The 13090-nt window shown below is 41.3% G+C and overlaps 1 protein-coding gene across 1 annotated transcript in view; it reads left to right on the forward strand.

The window, feature by feature from the left end:
* The window catches only part of APTX (aprataxin), a 66355-nt gene that overhangs the window by 495 nt on the left and 52770 nt on the right, over window positions 1–13090 (forward strand). The gene's annotated exons all lie outside the window — the stretch shown is intronic.

Consider the following 13090-nt stretch of genomic DNA (forward strand, 5'->3'; position numbering starts at 1 on the left):
TGCCGAAGGGCCTTGTGGGGGTGGGCGTAAGCCTTGGTTCCTGGCGCTCGTGGAACTTTCTGGAGTTCCTTCCTCCACCCAGTGGGCCGGGGAGCGCGGAAGTCTTGGGCGGGAGCGGGGATTGCTTAGGAGCGGTGCAGTACCCGGCCAATTCCGGAATCCCAAATGCGCGGGGCCGTGGCTGCGGCCTGTGATGGCGTGGAGGGCTTGGGAACAGAGCCCCGTGAGGGAGCGGAGTTCGGAACGAGAACCTCTCAGAACAAAGCCCTCCCTTCCTCCTCCCCGCCGGCCCCTCTTCTGCCTCTTTGGGCGTCTCTAACTGGCTTTGTTCCTCAGCCTTGAGATTCTGGAAGCCCGCTGGGGAAGAAATGCCGAGCAAAGGGGTTTGGGCTTGTTCTGGGCAACCTCACAGGCCTTGGATCTTGCTCCTTTTTACGCGTAGCCCGTGGCCTTGTAATCCATCAAGTTGCAAGTGGGAGGAGTTCTTTGTGAAAGTCCTGTCCCCTGTACACATGTTATTTGCCTTGGCCCTGGCTGTGTCCTACACGTTGGACACAGGGAAATGTTTGAAATGCCTTGGTGCAAACTTAGGGCCTTGGACTCCTGGCCTGGCATTCACCCTGTTGGCTAGAGAGGGGCAGCAAGCGTGGCTAACAAGTCGTTTTAATTGACCTAAATTTTAAGCCCTACCAGTCTGTAAACTTGGGTTTACAGTCTGTAGAGTGAGTATATGCGCTTTCAAATGAGTCCGGGGGCATAATGGAAAACGGAGTCTGTTATATTCAGTAATCCCAAACATCGGAGTATCTACAACCAAAGAAGATGGAGATGCAAAGATGAAACCTGGTTCATGTTGCGTAGACTTTAGTGGGGAACCGGACATGTCAATGGACTTAAGGGAACCACAAAATAGAGGTCAGCAGGGGAGAGACTCCTATATCAAATCTGATGGAACAGGGAAAGCGTCCATGGGAAAGTAGCAGTTGAGCTGAGTTTTAAAGAAGGGAGAAGAGCTTTCCCAGCAAAGGACAAAGCACAAGGGAAGGCTAAGGGGTGAAAGAATGTGATGCTTCTTGTAAATTGCAAGTAATTGGATACTGCCAGAGCTAAGGTTGCTGGTGGCCGGAGGCTAGTCTTCAGAGCTATTTGGGGGAACACCCTTTTGATGTATCTTGCTAAACTGAGGATTTTGAACTTGACTCTGGAGGCCTCCTGATAAGCACCTTTTCAGACTTAATAACTTTTGTTTAAACTGGGCACCCAGTCACACCAAACTATCTGCTGTTTTCCAAAAACGCTTTACTTCTCTGTGCTTTTGCTCTGGCTGACAAGACCTAATCTTTTTTTTTTTTTTTAATGTTTCTCTTTGAGAGAGAGACCCAGAGCATGAGTGGGGGAGGGGCGGGGGTGGGGGGGAGACACCGAATCTGAAGCAGGCTCTAGGCTCTGAGCTGTCAGCACAGAGCCCCACGCAGGGCACAAACCCACGAACCATGAGATCATGACCTGAGCCCATGTCAGATGCTTAACTGAGCCACCCAGGTGCCCCTGACAAGACCTAATCTTTAGGTCTTGTCATTACCTTCTCGACTTATCAGCTCTGGTATAAACTTTTTTATTTTAACCAACACTTATTAAAAGTTTAATACTGCCAGGCAGAGTACTAGGGTTTGGTAATATAAAGATCATTTAAATTATGTTCCCTGCCTTCAAGAACCTCATCACACAAAAAAGGACGAATTGTGTTCTAAATGCCAGTAAAGGAGTATTGAGGTGCTGAACTTTGCACCATGCAGATGGGTATCCCAGATCAAGAGACCAGCAAGTGTAAAAATATGAACAATTAATAGAGAACAGTAACAATAAATTTTGTTCATATGTTTTGAGGTGTTTTCGTTCTAAAATTCCGACTTTACCATGGCATAAACTATGCGTTTGTCAATCTAACATTGGTTAAGCATATAAGTAGAGTATATATGTTAAATCACTTTGAGTTTCCCCAATAAATAGTACTAAGTCTAGTGTTTCTTAAATATTACTGTATTTAGTGTTTCCTTTAGCCTCAGGAATTCAGTTGAAATTCCCACAACTTTGAGAAAGATGGAAGTCAACATAAGGCTATAAAATGTGATATTGAAAATTCTTCTAAAACCTGCAAGCGAAGTGAGCTAAATTCTATATTAAGAATAAAATAGGGGGCCCTGGGTAGCTCAGTCGGTTGAGCGTCTGACTTCGGCTCAGGTCATGATCTCACAGTTCATGAGTTTGAGCCCCGCGTCAGGCTCTGTGCTGACAGCTCAGAGCCTGGAGCCTGCTTCAGATTCTGTGTCTCCCTCTCTCTCTGCCCCTGTTCTGCTCTTCCCCCCCTCATGCTCTGTCTCTCTTTCCTTCAAAAATAAATAAAAACATTTAAAAAAATTTTTTAAAAAAGGGGTATAAAAGTCAGTTTTAAGAAAAGGAAAACTATGTGCTTGTTTGCTTGTATGTGTATAGAATATTTCTCAAGGATATCCCAAAACTTGTAATATCGTTGCCTTTGGGGAGAGAAGAATGGGAGGGAGATATTTCACAATCTATCATTTTGTAACTTTGGAATGTTTATTTGTAGTATTTATTTAAAAAATTAAACTTAAGGGGTGCCTGGGTGGCTTAGTCGGTTAAGTGTCCAACTCTTGATTTTGGCTCAGGCCATGATCTCATAGTTTTGTGAGTTTGAGCCCCATGTCCATGCAGAGCCTGCTTGGGATTTTCTATTTTTTTTTCTCTCTCTCTGCCCCTCCACTGCTTGAGTTTTGTCTCTCAAAATAAATAAATAAACTTAAAAAAATTTAAAAAGTGTAAAATTCTCTCCTGTCAGCTGAAGCTTTGAACTAGTAATTTGTCACCCCAGTAGCAAAGTTGGGTAATTCTTGGTAGCCTTAAAACTGTAGTCACATGTGTTCTAATATTTTTCCTTCATAGAAACTTAATGATGCTAAAAATATGTCCTGCGGCATCTGGTGTCTCATTCAGTTAAGTGTTTGACTCTTGGTTTCAGTTCAGATCATGATCTCGAGGTTTGTGAGTTTGAGCCCCTCATTGGGTTCTGAGCTGACAGTGCGGAGTCCGCTTGTGGTTCTCTCTGTCTCCTCTCTCTGCTCCTCCCCTGCTCATGTGCTCTGTTTCTCTTTCTCTCTCAAAATAAATAAACTTTAAAAAATTAATAAAAAAATAAAAATATGTCTTCATGAAAAATCTAGCTTTTCAGTAAAAGAACTCAGCACTTTTAAGCATTCTTATTTACATAAAATAATATGAAAAGATTAGCAGTAAGTTAGTATGTGAGTTTTTTTGGTAAAGATATGGTATATCATACATGCTATTTGCAACTTGTACTTTTCAACGTTTGTTTTTTTTTATTTATTTTTTTTTATTTATTTTTGGGACAGAGAGAGACAGAGCATGAATGGGGGAGGGGCAGAGAGAGAGGGAGACACAGAATCGGAAACAGGCTCCAGGCTCCGAGCCATCGGCCCAGAGCCCGACGCGGGGCTCGAACTCACGGACCGCGAGATCGTGACCTGGCTGAAGTCGGACGCTTAACCGACTGCGCCACCCAGGCGCCCCTGCAACTTGTACTTTTCACTTAATTTATTGTCATTGTGTCAGAATAAATAATTAATTTTTAAAAATGTATTTGTTTTTTGAGAGAACATGTGTGCACACATTCGCATACAATCGGGGGGGAGGGACAGAAGGAGAAGGAGGGAGACAGTCTTAAGCAGGCTCCATGCTGAGTGAGGAGCCCAATGCAGGGCTCCATCTCACAACCATCAGACCATGACCTGAGCAGTAATGGAGTCAGACGCTTAACTGACTGAGCCACCCAGGAGTCCCTTACCTTGTTATTTTTATTTTATTTTATTTGTTTATTTTTTTTTTTTAAGTTTATTTTTGACAGAGACAGAGTGCAAGCATGAACAGGGGAGGGGCAGCGAGAGAGGGAGACACAGAATCCGAAGCAGGCTTCAGGCTCCGAGCTATCAGCACAGAGCCCGATGCGGGGCTCGAACTCACGAATCATGAGATCGTGACCTGGGCCGAAGTTGGACGCTTAACTGACTGAGCCACCCAGGCGCCCCTTGTTATTTTCCATGACTTCTTAGTATATAGTATGCAGGCACTATAATTTGACTATTCCCCTACTGATAAACATTTTAGCAATTTCCAGTGTTTTATAAACAGTGCTGCTGAGAAATTCTCAAATATAGCTTTGGACACTCATGCCAGCATTGCTGTGAGATGGACATCTAGAATGGAAATTGGTGGGTCAACGTAAATGCAGGTTTAAAATTGTAATAAGTAAGTACACTTTTCCTCTTTTGGTTTTTGCCTTTCTTTTCTTTTCTTTCTCCCTCCCTCTCCCCACTCCTTCATTTGTTATGTTTAGGAAGCTTTCACCAATCCAACATTATAAATGTATTCTCCCAGGTTTTCTTCTAGTTCTTTCATGGTTCCGGTTTTTACACTTAAGTCTTCATTCTATCTGGAATTGATTTTGGTGTAAACTCTGGGGATTACTTATTTGTAAGTAACTGAATTTTATTTTTCTTCAAATGGTGAGCTAGTTTTTCTGTTTTTTTTTTTTCCTTAATGTTTATTTTTGCAGGCACAAGTTGGGGGAGGGGCAGAGACAATCCCAAGTAGTCTCTGCACTTTTGGTGCAGAGGTCGATGTGGGGCTTGATCTTACAAACCGTGAGATCATGACCTGAGCCAAAATCAAGAGTCAGACACTTAACCACTTGAGCCACCCAGGCACCCCTTGATCATTTCTTCTTGAAGTTGTTACTAAACATTGTCTTTTTGTTGTTATCATGAATGGTCTCTTGTTTTACCATTATGATTTATTTCAGTGGGATGCTTCATAACTTTCCATAACCATGTGACCAGGATACAGGTATCCAAGGAGGTAGCTGGCGATAGCTAGAGGCATGGCAGAAGCCAAGTCATTAGGGCTTGAGCACTATGCTAGTAGTTTGAAATTCATCTTGAAAAAATACTGGAGGATCCTAGGGAGGATGGTGATATAACCTCTAAGATCTGACTTTTATCTATCTGAGTGCCTGTCAGGCACTGTGCTAAACTTTCCACAAATGTTGTCATATTTTAATCCTTACAGCAACCCCATTTTTATTTTATTTTATTTTTTTAATTTTTTTTTTTTTTTCCCAACGTTTATTCTTGAGACAGAGAGAGACAGAGCATGAACGGGGGAGGGGCAGAGAGAGGGAGACACAGAATCGGAAGCAGGCCCCAGGCTCCGAGCCATCAGCCCAGAGCCCGACGCGGGGCTCGAACCCACGGACTCACAGACCGTGAGATCGTGACCCGAGCCGAAGTCGGACGCTCAACCGACCGAGCCACCCAGGCGCCCCAGCAACCCCATTTTTATAGATGACTTGATCATATTTACATTTTAGAACAATCATTTGGGTGCTAATGTGAAAGAAGGATTCTTAGAAAACTTTTATGGTGAGAGAGAAGATGAGAAGTGTTGAGGCCTAAGTGATAGAAATGGAGAGAGAGAGAACTAGAAACAGAAACATAGAGGTGGAATCTGCAGGTCATGGTAACTAGAAGCAGAGATGAGGGAGAAGGAATCATGGCTGACTTCCAACTTTCTGGCCTGAGCAACAGGATGGTTGGGGGTGCCCTTCCTGTGATGGGGAGCCCAAAAAGAGGAGGAGGAGAAGGCTGTGGTGGGTCAGAATTGGGGAGGGTGAAGATGAGTCCAATTTTGGATGTGTAGAATTACTGCTATTCTCTTTTTTTTTTTTTAATGTTTATTTATTTATTTTAAGAGAGGGAGAGAGCAAGAGCGGGGAAGGGGCAGAGAGAGAGAGAGCCCCAAACAGGCGCCATGCTGCCAGTGCACTGTGTGATCATGACCTGAGCCAAAATCAAGCGTTGGATGCTTAATGATTCAGCCACGCAGGTGCCCTTGCTGTACTTTTTTTTTCTTTAGATTAAAAAAAAGAAAATTTTTATTGGAAAACATAAAATAGAAAGTAAATCTCAGCTAAAATGCTGTTTCTTATCCTTGTATAAATTAAATTTTTTTTTTTTTTTTGGAGAGAGAGAGTGAGTGTGTGTGAGCGGGAGAGGGGAAGAGGGAGACAGAGAGAGAGCAAATCTGCATGGAGCTCAACACAGGGCTAGATCTTACAAAGAATTGTGAGATCATGACCTGAGCTGAAATCAAGAGTTAAATTTCTTGATGGGGTCCCTGGGTGGCTCTGTCAGTTAAGCATCTCACTCTTGATATCTGTTCAGGTCATGAATCTCGTGGTTCATGGGTTCAAGCCCTGAATTGAGTTGATGGTGTGGAACCTGCTTGGGATTCTCTCCCTCTCTCTGCTCTTCCTTCCAGCCCCACCCCTGCACACATGTGTGCTTGTGTGCAAGCTCTCTCTCTCAAAAATAAACGTTAAAAAAACTGTCTTTAAAAAAAATTTCATGAAACATTTAGTTTTTGTTTTTGTTTATTTTTGGGGAGAGTGCAAGCAGGGAGGGGCAGAGAGAGGGGGACAGAGGGTCTGAAGCAGTCTCTGTGCTGACAGGCTGACAGCAGTGCACCTGATACGGGGCTGAAAGTCACTAACCACCAGATCATGACCTGAGCCGAAGTCGGACACTCAACCAATCGAGCCACCCAGGTGCCCAGAAACATTTAGTTTTTAATTGACTGTGGGGCCTAGTGGGGCTGGAAACATTTTTTTTTTTTTTTGAGGATCACCAATTTGTTCCTGTTCTCCTCTTACCTCTGTGACTATACATGGTTTAGTTTTAGTTTTCTTTATGAACTCTTCTTCTTTCTAACCCCTCACCTCCCCCCCCAGGTGTTAAGAAAATTTTTTTAATGTTTATTTATTTTTGAGAGAGAGAGATATGAGTGCGAACAGGGAGGGGCAGAGAGAGAGGGAGACACAGAATCTGAAGCAGGCTCCAGGCTCTGAGCTGTCAGCACAGAGCCTGATGTGGGACTCAAACCCATGCGTGAACTGACTGAACCACCCAGGTGCTCCCTACCCCCACCCCCATGTGTTATTTTTTAAATACAATTTTTATTTTAGAATAGTTGAGGATTTTCAGAAAAGTTGCAGGGATAGTACAGAGAATTCCTTTATACCTGGCATGCAGTTTTCCCCATTGTCAACATGTTAAAATGGTAGTCACAACTAATAACCAATACTGATACGTTATTAGTAACTAAAGATCATTATTTGTTTGTTTTTTGAATTTCCTTAGTTGTTACTAAATGTCCCTTTCCTGTTCCAGGACCCCATCCAGGATACCACATTGCTTTTAGTCATCATGTCTCCTTAGGTCACTGTTTTTGTTTTTTAGTATTTATTTTTGAGAGAGAGAGAGAGCACAAGTAGGGGAGCGGCAGAGAGAGAGGGAGACAGAGAATCAAAGCAGGCTCTAGGCTCCAAGCTGTCAGCACAGAGACCGACGGGGAACTTGAACTCACAAATCGTTGAGATCATGACCTGAGCTGAAGTCAGACCCTTAACTGACTGAGCCACCCAGGTGCCTCTCCTTAAATCCCTCTTAATTGTTACTTTCTCAGATTTTTTTTTTTAATGTTTATTTTTGAGAGAGACAGATACAAAGTGTGAGCAGGGGAGGGACAGAGAGAAAGGGAGACAGAATACGGAACAGGCTCCAGGCTCCAAGCTGTCAGCACAGAGCCTGATGCAGGGCTCGAACCCACAAACTGAGAGATCATGACCTGAGCCGAAGTCGGACGTCTAACCAATTGAGCTACCCAGGTGCCCCAGTTCTCAGATTTTTAAAATTTATTTTTCTTATTTTTGATGACCTTGACAGTTTATTTTTAATGTTTATTTTTCAGAGAGAGAGAGAGAGAGAGAGAGAGAGAGAGAGAGAGAGAGAGAATGAGTGGGGGAGGGGCAGAGAGAGAGGGAGACACAGAATCCAAAGCAGGCTTCGGGCCCTGAGCTGTCAGCATAGAGCCCGATGTGAGGCTCTAACTCACGAACTGTGAGGTCATGACTTGAGCTGAGGTTGGCTGTCAACCAACTGAGCCACCCAGGCTCCCCAACCTTAGCAGTTTTAAGGAGCACTCACTAGGTATTTTGTGGAAGGCCTTTCAATTTGGGTTTGTCTAATGTTTTTCTCATGGTGAGATTGGATTTATAGTGTCAAACCTCAAACTCTGCACACTGAGAAAATAAACCAGAAAGATGAGTTTATTGCAAGGCTTTCTACCTACAAGCTGGGGAACTCAGGGCAACTGGAGGAATGAGTTTCAAGTTGCCACAGTCTAAGTGATTTTTCATGGGGTAAATGTGGAAGTTGTTTGGTTTTTTCAGATGATTGGTTTCTTAGCAGTCTTTTCTTATTTGGGTCAGGGTAGCTGAGTCAGGGGAATGAGGAAGTCCAGAGATGGCATGAACAAACTTGGCATTTGGGGATTGGCTGGTGTGCTTTCTGATTTCTGAGGAGAACTGGAAATTCCTGTAAGATTGGGTTAAGTTTCCTTTATATGCCCACATTAACCATCTCCATTTTGCCCCTGACATAAGTGACTCCGTTTTAGTTTGGTTCTACAACAACTTTGGGAGAGTAACACCACAGAGTTAAAATGCTTAGTTTCATCGTATCATATCAAAGCCTATACTATGAACATGATCTATCACTATCAATGTTTGCCTGATCCCACCTGGTGAGGTAGCACTTGGTAGATTTTTCCATTATAAACTTATTCCTTGCCTCAGTCCTCTCCCCCTTTCCATAATGTACCCTTTAGAAGGAAGTCTTATTTATCTTGATGCCATTGGTGTAAAAACATGGTCTGGCATAAAGTAGGCATTCAGTAAGTGTTTGTTGAACTGAACTGGGTCTCTATTATTTTGTGAGTCTCACAAAAGTCCTGCCAGATAGTGTTCTCTATTTTATCAATAGGAAAGTAAAAATTTGAAAATTTGAGTAACTTACCCGAAGTCAGACAGTAAGTGGTCAAGTTTGGAATTTGAACTCAGTCTCTCTGAATGCAAAGCCTGTGTTCTTTCCCCATACTGCTCTGGCTTCATAGAGGGTTGTGTTTACGTTGGCCATTTTCCCTAAGTACTTGTAATACAAAAGTGTCCATAGATTATGCGGTTAGTTCTTTGGTTACATGGAAACTTAATTCTTCAATAATTCATCTTTTCAATTTAAAGTTATACTTCAAACCTCTCCGCCTCAAATTTGGCAGACTTCTGTGCCATGTATTGCTTGATCTAATTCCAATGGAAAATCTTCTTTTTAATTCCCTGCAGAGTTGTGGAGAGTGGGTTGTATCAGGGCCTTAATGGGAAAATGGGTACCAGTTAGGATACTATTACAATAGTATAAGACTGGCTACATAATTTGTGAGGCTCAGTGCAAAATGAAAATACAGGGCCCTTCCGTATTAAAAAAATTATTAATAAATTCAAGACAGTGACAGCAGAGCATTAAACCAAACATGGGGCCCTTCTAAGTGTGAGATCCTGTGTGACTTCATAGGACACACACCCATGAACTTAGCCCTGTAGTAGTAGAACTAGTAGGTAAAGAGAGTCAGTATGAAAGAAGTGGAAGTGAGAATGGAGAAGAGAGGGTGGTAACACAAGATATTACAGAGATAAACTTACAGGACTGGGTTGATGATCAGATATGATAGATGAGTGGGCAGATAAAATATGGAATGTAAGGTTTCTGATGGTGATGCCTTTTACTGACACTGGAAATCAGAGGACCTGGTTAGCTCTGAGGGGAAAGTGGTAAGTGCATTGTTTTTTTTAAAAAAATGTTTATTTATTTATTTATTTGGAGAGTGAGAGAGGCAGAAAGAGGGAGAGAGAATCCCAAGCAGACTGTGCTGTCAGTGTAGGGCCCAACTTGGGGCTCGATCCCACAAACCATGAGATCATGACCTAAGCTGAAATCAAGAGTAGCATGCTTAACCAACTGAGCCAACCAGGTGCCCTGTAAGTTCAGTTTTAAACACATTAGTATCCACAAGTAGTCAGGAACACTTGGATCTACAAATATACAGAGAAAAAGAGCTGGAGAATTAGAGTGTTCCAATCTGATAGTACTGAAGACTTTAACCGTTTAAAGAAAGTATTCATGTATTTTCTGTATAATTGAGAAATAATATTTGTATTGATGAAAAACAAGTTACAAAGTATTACTGTGTTTATAAGAGACATATATTCAATCTGAAAGTAAAAGTTTGCAAAAGTTTGTAGTAAAAGAAAGGCATTTATGGTAGAAATAGATTTGTAGCCACATATTTTCTGTTGCCAATACCATAGTACATTATTCAAAATAGGCTCATAGTTTACTGTCTTTTGATTTTTTGCTGAGCTCCCACAATCTATCTGTTGCTCTATAGAATGTATAATTTTAAAAGCTTAAATTAAAAAAAAATTAAGTTAAGGCTTACATTAAATTTTTGTTTTTACATATCTCTGTTTTTGATAACCGACATGTAATCATTTTTATATTTTAGTAGTATATTTTATAACTCTCTTTTATTTCTATTACTTGTGTACATTTTCTGGGGGGAGGTTACAGGGCAGTAGGGACAGTCTGAAGTTGGAAGTCAGGTTTAAGTTCTGGCTTTGCATCTTATTGGCTACGTGATCTCAGGAAAATTACTAAACTTATCTGAACATAGTTTCCTTATTGGCAAAATGGAGATGAAATTTACTTTGCTGGAGATATAACTATAAGTGAAAGATCTTTGTAAGCTTTAAATTTCGTAAATCCATACCCTTTAGCTTTGTACCTAGGGCACTTCTTGAAATCAGGCTCCACCTCCTTCCCAGATTCATCTCCAGTAACCTACCTTTCCCAAAGTGGCTTCCTCATCATCCCCTGAACATGCCTTAACACTTTTCTGCTTTCTTTCTTTTTTTTTTTTTTAACGTTTATTTATTTTTGAGACAGAGAGAGACAGAGCATGAACGGGGGAGGGTCAGAGAGAGGGAGACACAGAATCTGAAACAGGCTCCAGGCTCTGAGCTGTCAGCACAGAGCCTGACGCGGGGCTCGAACTCACGGACCGCGAGATCATGACCTGAGCCGAAGTCGGCTGCTTAACCGACTGAGCCACCCAGGCACCCCACTTTTCTGCTTTCTTAATTTTTCTCTAATTCATTTATTTCATCAACATTTACTGAGCACCTTACCTCCCTCAAGGCTTTGTTTAAATGTCACCTCAATGAGACCTACAATGTCTACCCTAATCAAAGTTGCGATCTCCTATTCCTCCTCAGCTCTCCAAATCCTCCTTAGCCTGCTCTACTTTTTTTTTTTCCATTGCACTCATGACATAGCACATTATTTACCTGTTGTCTCTTCTCTCTATACCCCTTTCCCAATAGAACTAAAATTTCACTTGGGCAGGCATCTTTGTTTTGTTTTATGATGCATCCCAGGCATCTAGAACATTGCCTGGTACAGAGTAGGTACTCAATAAATGTTCATTGAATGAATAAATGAATATGAATTGTGCCAGACTTTAAGCTAGGTGCTGAGTATCTATAGTCGTGCAGAAGCAGAGTTGGTTCCTGCCCTCGTGAAGTGTCTAGCTTAGCACAAGAGTGGCTTTCCTGTGGGCCTGGGCTGCCCTCTTCCAGGAAACATCAGCATGACTAATTGCTGGGTTCAGAGTAGCCTTTCCTCTTAGCAGTGAGCAGTTTTCTGATAGTTTTAAGTTTTTTTTTTTTTATTCTAATAGAAAGGAAGCAGGGCAAAAAGAATAATGCATTCTCTTAGTCTCTCTAAGTTAAAAGTCAACAATTTTTCCCATTGCAAAGACAGAATAGTATCCCCTTTAAAGTGCCAGCCCTGGTTGATAACTGAAAGGCATCATGAAGTATAGCTGGCTTACTTTTTCTTTTTCTTTTTCTTTCTTTTTCTTTTTCTTTTTCTTTTTCTTTTTCTAATGTGAAGGAAGATGGTTGCAATTTTTCATACTGTTGGAGAATGAGAGGATGTAAACATGTTTTTTGCTGTCTTTTTGTAAATTGTAGAAAACTTCATGAGATCCTGACATTTCTTTTTTGAGGTCCTCTCTATGCAGTTGGTCAATATGAATTTTTATATTGCTAGACCTCTTTTTTAAGAAAAGAAAAAAAAAAGGAGCTCAAATTGCATGTATTTAAAGATAATCTGCTGATCCAGCACACTTAAAACAATGTGTCAGCAACTATTCTTTTTCTCACCCTGTTCTCACACAGGCAGCCACACAATCCAGGGGAAGTCCAAGGCTGGGGTCTACCTGCAAGATGGAATGAAGAATTAAGGAAGAATACTGCTGTACAGGTATGCAACTGAACTAAATGATTAAAAAAATTTTTTTTAAACATTTATTTGTTTTTGAGAGAGCATGAGCAGGAGAGGAGCAGAGAGAGAGGGAGACACAGAATCTGAAGCAGGTTCCAGGCTCTGAGCTGTCAGCACAGAGCCTGATGTGGGGCTTGAACCCATGAACTGTGAGATCATGACCTGAGCCAAAGTCAGACACTCAACTCACTGAGCCACCCAGGTGCCCCTAAATGATTCTTAATATCCTTTCCAAACTGAGACTCTTGATCTACATAATTCAAATTCCTAAATTTTGTTTGTCCTCCTTTATTTGAATAATCCACTTGATAACATTTTGTATATATATATGTGTGTATGTACATATATATGTATACACACACACACACATATATATATATATATATATATATCTTGTAGGTAAATATTTTAATTCTTCATCTCACTTTGCTATCAAGCATTTTCCAATTTAATTTTGATGTTCCATCTGAATTTCCTTGTCTGCACATAAATTCTGATGTAGATATGAATTGTTTGTCCTCATGATCTTTTTGTCAGAAAAAAATTTGGTGAGAGGAAACTTGTGGAAGTAGCCTCAATTTGTTGTAAACAATTTCTGTGGTGTCCCATGAACCTCTGAAATGACATAAAAATCTAGTCTGCAAGATTTTTTTTTCAGTATTTTGCACTTGGCAGCAACTTAATTTTGTTTAACACTTGTC

Source organism: Neofelis nebulosa, chromosome 12 (assembly GCF_028018385.1).
Source record: "Neofelis nebulosa isolate mNeoNeb1 chromosome 12, mNeoNeb1.pri, whole genome shotgun sequence".
Classification (NCBI taxonomy): domain Eukaryota; kingdom Metazoa; phylum Chordata; class Mammalia; order Carnivora; family Felidae; genus Neofelis; species Neofelis nebulosa.